This window comes from Trichosurus vulpecula, chromosome 5 (genome assembly GCF_011100635.1).
Source record: "Trichosurus vulpecula isolate mTriVul1 chromosome 5, mTriVul1.pri, whole genome shotgun sequence".
Taxonomy (NCBI): Eukaryota; Metazoa; Chordata; class Mammalia; order Diprotodontia; family Phalangeridae; genus Trichosurus; species Trichosurus vulpecula.
In genome coordinates this window covers 232,906,584-232,916,290 of record NC_050577.1, presented here as the reverse complement: position 1 = coordinate 232,916,290, position 9,707 = coordinate 232,906,584, and the positions used below count along the sequence as shown (strand labels likewise).

The 9,707-nt window shown below is 41.9% G+C and overlaps 1 pseudogene; it reads right to left on the bottom strand.

The window, feature by feature from the left end:
* Positions 1-7,037: 7,037 nt before the first annotated feature.
* LOC118849987 lies at positions 7,038-7,408 on the bottom strand (annotated as a pseudogene).
* Positions 7,409-9,707: the final 2,299 nt, after the last annotated feature.

Sequence of the window (9,707 nt, the reverse complement as noted above, 5' to 3'; positions counted from 1 at the left end):
GAATTGTAACCCAGATACCAACTAGTTGTGTGTCCTCTGGGAAGTGTTTTCCCTCCTTTGAGTTTTTTTTTTCTTTATATAAAATGGGAATAAGACTAATGACATTTACTTCTCAGGATTTTTTGGAAGATAATATGCAATAACATTTATCATTTTATGAAGCCAAAGTGTTCCTAAAAATGAATTGTATTATTATAAAATTTGTAAGATGATTTTCTCACAACAACCCAGTGAGGTAGTTAAATATATTTTCTCCTCCATACATTTTGGAAAAAACTAAAACTAAAAATAAGCTTTAAGGACATAACTTATCTGGTGGCATCCCTTTTGCTCTTCCTCCTCATTTCACATCACTTAGATATCTTTCCTCATTATCTCCTCCTTCATCCAGTCATAGATGAAGAGGTGGCCCTTAATCTCAATTCTTTCCACTTTTCCAGTAGACTGACTCCATTATCACCCTCCCCTGCCCCAATTCTTTAGCTTCTCCTTATCTTCTTCCTCCTCAACTGCCTATACAAATGTCCATATCTCTGCCATCTGAAAAACAAACAAAAACAAACAAAAAAACAAACAAACAAAAAAAACCCCTTACTTGGTCCTCCATATAATTTCTCTTTTCATGGCTAAAACTCCTTAAGAAAGCCAGGTATATTGGTGTCACCATTTAATGTCCTGTCATTCTTTTCTTAACTCTTTGCAATATGCCTTTTATCCCCATCATTCAACTAAATTTGCTTTCTCCAAAATTACCAGTGATTTCTTAATTGCCAAATGAAATGGCCTTTTCTCAGTCATAATTTTTTTCTCTTTTGAACTCTGCATCAGTCTTAGATACTGATGATAAACTTCCCCTGGATAGGCTCTCCTCTCTAGAATTTTTGTGACTATTTCCTCTTGGTTCTCCTCTTACTTTGTGTGACTATTCCTTGACAGTCTCTTTTGGTGGTTCTTTAGCCATGTCAGGCCCCCTAAGCATGAGTATCTTCCAAAACTCTATTTTTTGCTCAATACTATCACCCTTGCTGATCTCATCAGTCCTCATGAGTTTAAGCAGCATTTCTATGCAGTTGATTTCCAGATGTCTATATTCATCCCTTGTGTAATAGGAGGGCAGAGTTTATAATCTCAAAGAGGATCATAAACATGTCTGAAAGGTTCAGAACCGCCGGATATAAGAAACTCTCAAAGTAGAAGGTAGAAGAATCAAAACATATATTTAGGCTCCACAGTAACCAACCCATGAACCAGCAACCCCATTTTGATATATTGATCAAAAGCTTCCAGGCCCAATAAGTACGCCTTGAAAGAGTAACCAGGAGGCTACAGAGAAGCATGATTGCGTAAAGCAAAATCATGCTTCCCCCTCTATGGTAAAAAAGATTACCCACTGGCCTGAAGTCTTTGTTCAGCTTCCTCCCGTAGGTCAGCTCTGCTACTGGCAGCTCCTGCTTCAGCTGTGGCTGTGGCTGTGACCGCCTCTGGCTCCAACGGGAGCTGCTTTTAACCATCCAGCTTCTGCGGGGGTGTAAGGTACGCCGGGGAAAGCACAGGTTCTTTCAATCTGCTTAAGCAAGGTGAAGGGGTTGACCAGGAAAGCACAGGTTCTTTCCATCAGCTTAAGCAAGGGAAGCAAGGTGAAGGGGCCGACAAGCTTACTCCAGTCCAAGATACAAACAGCATTCAGTTCAGGGGAAAAAGCCAAACTAGTCAAGGGCACTTGTTGACTAAGTGCTAAGGAGCCCATTTTTGGTTGCCAATACACTCCACCCCTTGTTATAGGATACATAATCTAATCAGCCATGTATCCTAGAACATACATTGTGATCCAATTACAAAGGAAACTAAAACATATCATTCATTATAAAGCAAAACATATCATTTGGTGACATTCCTAAATATTGGTTTACGATTCAAATGTGATCCACCCCTAGGTCCCAGCAAGATAATCTCTTCAATCAATCATCCCAAAAATAATTATTAATAATTCAAATGTCCACCCCTAGATCCTTGTATCCATTACATAGGATCAATAATATAACAATAAAACAACATGGCAAGGATAACACAAAATAAGTAAACATAGAACACTATCATCATTCCCACCCCCCTTGAACGATTGGGGCTCGAAATCTTGGGGTAAGGGGTGAAGGTCTCATTTTCTATAGCTTCTTCTTGCTGAAATTGGACGTAGAGATGGCCCTGCCCCCAAAAAGTCCCATTCCAGAGGTCAGTTCTTTCAGCGAGCTGGCAGGAATTCCAAGAACACTACATGCTTAGGCAGTCACTGGAAAGTGCAGGGTACTTAAGCCTAAAGGAGACAGAACTAGCAACAAAATTAACCAAAACAAAGAACAAAAAGAGTAGGCAAGTATGGGCTATTATCCTTCAGATAAATCATCCAATATCAGAAGCCAAACTCAGGTGGGAAATGTTTCTTTTCAAAAGGAACATAATGAGGAAGCCAAGAGGATCCCACCCTAGATAGAGACTAAGATTGTCCTCTCAGCCTTTCCCCAGATGTACAAGGAAACACAATGGGAAAATTAAACTAAGAGGATCCCATCCTAGATAGAGACTAGGATTGTCCTCCCAGCCTTTCCCCAAATGTACAAGTTTTCATCCGTTAATCACACAAGGTCACCTTCAGTCTGAGTGGCTTGTGGGCTTGCAGGAGCAGTTCTTATTTCCCTATTTCTCGTGTTATCAAGTCCTCTATACATTCTGTATAATTCATTGGTTGGAATTCCATCTATCATTTCAAAACCTACCCCTGCTCTCAATAAAGCAGTAAACATTTCTTTCCTTGTTACTCTCCTTTGGCGCCAAGTTTGCTGGTTATTCACCCTTCTCTCTCGAGGAGATCTATCCCTTCCCCAGTCACCTAAGTCATGTAACTGTAAAATCTTATTTATCACTGTTGTAAGACGGCTCCCTACTTCTCCAAGTAATAAATTCAAAATTAGTTGTTTATAAGCAGGGGGAGCTGTCCTAATTATTAAATTCCTATGAGGCAATCCCATTCATCATTGTAATATTTGTCTGCGGTTCCTATCATAATGGCAGTCTTCATTACCTCCTCCTTTAGTCTCATGATACAATCTCTAAGTGAATACCAGGGTCTGTGCTCAGTGGGCCACATAGAATCAGTAGCATATCTCTTATTGCATCCCACAGCAGCTAATGCCAACAGAGTAGTCCTGCTATCACCATCTCCTTGCTGATGATGTTCCCTAAAAGCTTGTTGAACTAGAGGATCATGGCTGATACCTATGAATCTCATGCAGTCTGTCCTATCTACTGATATTCCACTGGCCCCTTGATCACTGAGTCTTACCATCCAAGATATTAATGGTTCTCCTATTCTTTGGCTGAATCTACTCAAAATATCTGTGACCTCTTGCGGTGAGAAATCTTCCTGAATTTCCCTTGTGACTGAATCTTCACCTCGGGTTTCTGTCTTCCTCCTTTGTATGGGTCGAGCCCTTGTCTGATCATTTAACCATCTCCTATTCTCTGTGTGAGGGACATCCTGAACCCCAGTAGTGTTTTGTGCCTCAGCCCCTAACATTGTCTCATTTTCCCCCCACTCACTTCCTCTGCCACCATGGCTAGGACGAAGCAGGCAGTCAGGCTCTTTCTGGGCTGGGTTGAAAGGCACTCTGGGCTTTTTTGGTCTCCTGTTGCTCTTAGCCACATTAATAGAAAAGTTCTCATTTGAGTCAATTTGGTCTCCTGCTATCTGAGATTCCCCTTCTTGCTGTGGGGTAGGAGTGCCCCCATGTCTTTCACTTAATCTCAATCTTTCGTATACTAGCCGGTAGGCTGATAACACTATCCAGCTTTGCCTAGATAGTGATGCCCCTGACTGAATCCCAACTTCTTGTAAACACTTTTCCAAATCCCTAGGATCTCCTCTCCGTAGCCTTGGTTCCCAGTTTTCACAGGGTCCAGCTTTTTTAGCCAATTCTTTTGCTAGGGAGGAATAAAATGGATCCTCCCATCCTGGGATATTCATCTCTTCCTCTGAAATTGTTCTGCTTCTAAATAGAGATCTTATACCTAGCGATCCCATCCTGGTCGCCAAATGTAATAGGAGGGCAGAGTTTATAATCTCAAAGAGGATCATAAACATGTCTGAAATGTTCGGAACCGCCGGATATAAGAAACTCTCAAAGTAGAAGGCAGAAGAATCAAAACATATATTTAGGCTCCACAGTAACCAACCCATGAACCAGCAACCCCATTTTGATATATTGATCAAAAGCTTCCAGGCCCAATAAGTACGCCTTGAAAGAGTAACCAGGAGGCTACAGAGAAGCATGATTGCGTAAAGCAAAATCATGCTTCCCCCTCTATGGTAAAAAGATTACCCACTGGCCTGAAGTCTTTGTTCAGCTTCCTCCCGTAGGTCAGCTCTGCTACTGGCAGCTCCTGCTTCAGCTGTGGCTGTGGCTGTGACCGCCTCTGGCTCCAACGGGAGCTGCTTTTAACCATCCAGCTTCTGCGGGGGTGTAAGGTACGCCGGGGAAAGCACAGGTTCTTTCAATCTGCTTAAGCAAGGTGAAGGGGTTGACCAGGAAAGCACAGGTTCTTTCCATCAGCTTAAGCAAGGGAAGCAAGGTGAAGGGGCCGACAAGCTTACTCCAGTCCAAGATACAAACAGCATTCAGTTCAGGGGAAAAAGCCAAACTAGTCAAGGGCACTTGTTGACTAAGTGCTAAGGAGCCCATTTTTGGTTGCCAATACACCTTGTCTCCCCTAACCAGGAACTTTAGCCCTTCATCACCAACTGCCTTTTTAGACACTCCAAATTAGATATTCTATAGGCATTTCAAATTCACTTGTCTAAAACAGAACTTATTATATTTCTCATAAGTCTTCCTTTGCTCTTAACATCCCTGTTAATGCTCAGGGTACCCCTATCCTCCATTGCCTCTGCTGCTTTCCCACCCTGGAAGTTTTTACATCCACAAGGGTCCTTCTTAATGTGGAATTTCATCCTCTTTGACCTTTGACTTGGGAAAATCACTTTCCCCTTTGGCCCTGTTATGAGAATGTTGAGTACCTCCCAGAACCTCAATTTAAAGTAATGACCCTGGCCTCTCATCCTTAACACTTGCCCTTTCTCTTCTATTGACTTTCTGGACATTGTGCCACGCCTCTGGATGGATCCACTCCCAGCCTCCCCTCCCTGTTTTTCAGTTCCCTTTCATGTGTTGTCTTCTCTCCCTAGAATTTCTTCTCCTTGAGGGCAGTGACTGTCTTTCTTTCTGTTTGTATTTGTATCCGGTGTTTAGCACAGTGTCTGGCAGATATGAAGTGCTTAATAAATGCTTTTTGACTTGAATTGATTATGAGCGAGCTAGATCCACATCCTTAGCGATCTTTGATTGCTCACTCTCATCCCATATATCCAGCCCATTGCCAAATCTTGTCATTGTCACCATTGTAACATCTCATATATGTGCCTCCTTCACTTACATAGTTAGCAGCTTGGTTCAGGTCTTTATCACCACTTCCTTGGACTATAAAGTTTCCTTCTAGTCTTTCTGCCTCACATCTCTCTGTTCCAATCCATCTTTTTTTGGCAGGGGTGAAGGCAGTGCAATTGGAATTAAGTGACTTGCCCAAGGTCACACAGCTAGTAAGTGTGTCAAGTGTCTGAGGCCACATTTGAACTCAGGTCCTCCTGACTCCAGGGCCCGTGCTCTACTCACTGTGCCACCTAGCTGCACCCCCCTGCCCTGCCCAATCCATCTTCTACTCGGCTGCCAAAGCAGTTTTCTTAAACCTTGGGTTTGGTGATATCACTTCCCTTACCCCTTTCCATACAATAACTTCTAGTGGCTCTGTTTTATCTTTAGATCGAATCTAAACTCTGCATGGCTTTTAAACTTCTTTATACCATAACCCCTTTCTACCTTTCTATTCTTCTGAACACTGCTACTTTGCATAAACTCTAGGTTTGAACAACACTGGTTTTCATACTGTTCTTACACATGACATTCCTTCTTTCATCTCTAGGCCTTTGCATGGGCTGCCTCCCATGCTTGGACCACTTGAATCCTCACACCTGCTGCTTCACTCCCTTTTTTTAGCTTTAAGACTCAGATCCAATACCACCTTTGGCACCAGGGCTTTTCCCAGGAAGCCCAGCTGGTAGTGCCTTACTGTCTAACACTATTTCCCGTTTATTCTTTTGCACATATCATACCTATCTATATGCATATGTGTATATGCATGTGTGCATGTGTGTGTAGACACACAATCTATGTCCCTTTCCCCTTCTATATATGTACATGTATATACATATACATGAAGAGGGTTTGGGGTGAGGGGTGCTCGACACCCCAAAGTACCGACACACCGGGTCCTGCTGAAAGAATTTGACTCAAGCTTTCTCAGCCAAGGGAAAAGATAAAGTTTATTAAGAGTTAGCCAAATAAGCCTGCCCCGAGACATCCCACCCCTTGTGATGCCTATAAGGAAAGCAGGCCAGATCAATCTGAGCTAGATTGGATCTGACCCTCTTCATGGAGGCAAGATGGAGATTATATACACAAAGATTGTGGGAGGGATTGAGAGGTGGTCTGGGGTGACCAGAGGAGGAGTTTAGGGAGGACTTGAGGAGGAGTCTAAGGAGAAGCTTGATGGGACTGAGATGAGGTCACACTCCAGGGTGGGAAATAGCATGACAGACAGTAGAGGGTTAGGGTAACAGAGCTAGGGTATAGATATTTTGATCAGGAGGAAACAGCTGGACAATAGAGGGCTTGGCAAGGTAGGCATTTGGGCCTAATGGTTATAGCCTCAGGCCAAGGCCAGGTCGAGTGGGAGGATTCAAGGAGAGTTCAAGGGTTCAAGGGGTTCCCAGAGACTGTGCCCTCATCACACTTACATGTCTATCTATTTCTATCTACTTATTCACATGTCTCCCTGGTTTGAATGTACATTTTATTAAGTAGGATAGAGACTATTTTTTGTTTCTTTTTTATAATATAATGATTTGTCTTTTTATTGAGCACCTTAACAAATTATGCCTTTACAGCAAATTTCCAAAGGTGGTACAGGTATTTCTTCTTCTGCTGTTTTTTGGTCTTCAGGCTTTCCTCGTGCTTATTAAGCCTGAGGAACATGGCATGGATCTTTTTGGGCTGAAGGTTCAGGGCCTTGCGTGTCTTGCTCTCATAAAATTTTCTGAGGTTCTCTTCTGTGTTTGGTTGATGACAGTCAGGACTTGGGCAATAGATTTTTGGACAATTCGGATCTTAGCTAAGTTGGATGCAGCTCCTCCAGTGACCTTGGCCACTCTCACTTGGGAAAGTTCCACCTTTAAATCATCTAATTGTTTGAGTAGCTCCTCCTCTTTCTTCCTACAAAGACCCCTGGCCTCGATTTTTGCCATGATCATGGGTCAGACACAGAGCCCCTGGCTCCGAGGGGAAAGAGCATTTTTCATTTGTTTGTTTCTTTATGTGGACACACATACATCTATTTCCCTTCCCCCTCTTCCACATATATAATATATGCATGATATATATACATCTATCTATCTATCTTTCTTTATGTATCTACATATGTATGTACGTATCTATGTATCTATCTATCTACCTACTTATTCATATGTTGTTTCCCTAGTTTGAATATGCATTCTATTGAGTAGCATAGAGATTGTTTTCTTTTTCTTTATATGGACACACATACATCTATGTCCCTTCCCCCAGCCCTTCCATATGTGTGTATACATATACTTGTATGTATATGTATACACACACAGATACACATATACATACATACCCCTCTCTCTTTCTCTCTCCTTCCCTCCCTCCTTTCCTACCCCTCTCTCCCTTCCCCCCCCCTCCCCCTCCCTCTTTTTCCCTCTCTTCCTCCCTCCCTCCACTGATTTGGAAACAGAGTCTCAGAAAATATTTTTTTAAGTGACTTACTGAAGATCACTTAAAATAAAACAGTCCACTCAAGGAATTTGCATATCTTAGATTTTAAGCATTATGCTCAAGTTTTCCTCTAGTACATCCCTTTTGGCTAATAGTTCTTTGTTCTAAATCCCACTTATTATGCTCAGCAGCACAAGAAGAATTCAGTTGGGCAGTTATTACCAAGTAGGTAGATACATGCATCAAACATAATTTATAACTTGAGACCAATATGAATACAGTACCTCATTATGGGAAGAGGTGGTAGAATCTATAGGTGCCATTTCATTGGTGCTAGGAACACACAGTGTGGAAAGTTCCTCCACTGATACAAATCATCAACTAACCTACTAATGAGAGTCTTAGAGAGTCCTGTGGAGTGGGGTGGGGTGGGGTGGAGTGTGTTACTGTTAAGTTAAATGACTTACCAAGGGCCATACAAAGGCAGGAAAGGAAGCCTAGTCTTTGTACCTCTATCAAAATAAATTTGTTTCTTCATTTGTTTTAGGTCCACAGATTCCTGCTTTTGGCCTTATTCTCATTAATTATTACTTACTGATAATTCCTAGGCTTTAATGAATCGCTGAGAGTTTAAATGATTTTCTTAAATAACACAGATCCTCCTAACTTCAAGTTCAATATGGTATACATTATTTTAGGCTAAGTAAAGAGGAATTTAGGATGTGTGGACATGCATATGACTTGCATAGTTAAAAAAAATTACCCAGGTTGTGTAATTGAATCATGAAAGAAAAAAAGGGGTGGGGAGAGGGACAGAGATAGAGAGAGAGACAGACAGAGAGAGAGAGAGAGAGAGAGACAGAGAGACAGAGAGACAGAGAGACAGAGAGAAGAGAGACAGAGAGAGAGAGAGAGACAGAGAGACAGAGAGAGAGAGAGAGAGAAGAGAGAGAAGAGGGAGAAGAAGAGGGAGAAGGAGGTGGAGGAGGAGGAAGAGCAGGAGGGGGAGGAAGAGGAGGAGGAGGGGGAGGAGGAAGGAAGAAGTGGAGGAGAGGAAGGAAGGAAAAGACCTTACTCTCAAAGAGAAGGAAAAGAATAAACTCTTATATAGTACTTTCTGCGTGCTAAGCACTATTCTAACTGCTTTACAAATATTATTTCATTTGATTCTCACAACTCTGAGAGGTACATACCATTATTATCCCCATTTTAAGGTTGAGGAGACTGAGGCAGACAGAAGTTAAGTGACTTTCCCAGTCACAGAGCTAGTGAGTATCTGAGGCTGAATTAGAATTTAGGTCTTCCTGACTCCAGGCCCATCACTCTATCCACTGTACTACCTGCCTGTCTAGTGGCTTAAATTCTCTTAATAACTTAAATTCTACTGGAGAAAAAATATCATGTGAACAGATAATTAAAAGCAAAACAGATGTGAAGCAAATACAAAATAATTACAAAAAGAGAGAGTGAAAAGCAGTAACTATTGGGAGATTCAGGTATGGCTTCCCTGAGGAAATGGTGCTTGAGCTGAGCCTTGAAACTTTGAAGCTAGCACAGGAAGGAGGAAACTAATCCAGGAAGTGGAAACAGACCGAATAATGTTACGCAGTTGGGAGATAAGCCATCATCTTCATACAGTAGAAGGTAGGTTATTTTGGCTTCCACATAGAGCAAGTAGAGAGTAACGTGAAATTAGTTCCCTAAGGCCTGAAGCCTGTGAAGGGCTTTAAATGTCAACCACAAGTTTGTACTTTACCCTAGAAAGAATAGAGAGTCACTGGAAATTTTTGAGCAGAAGAATGATATGTT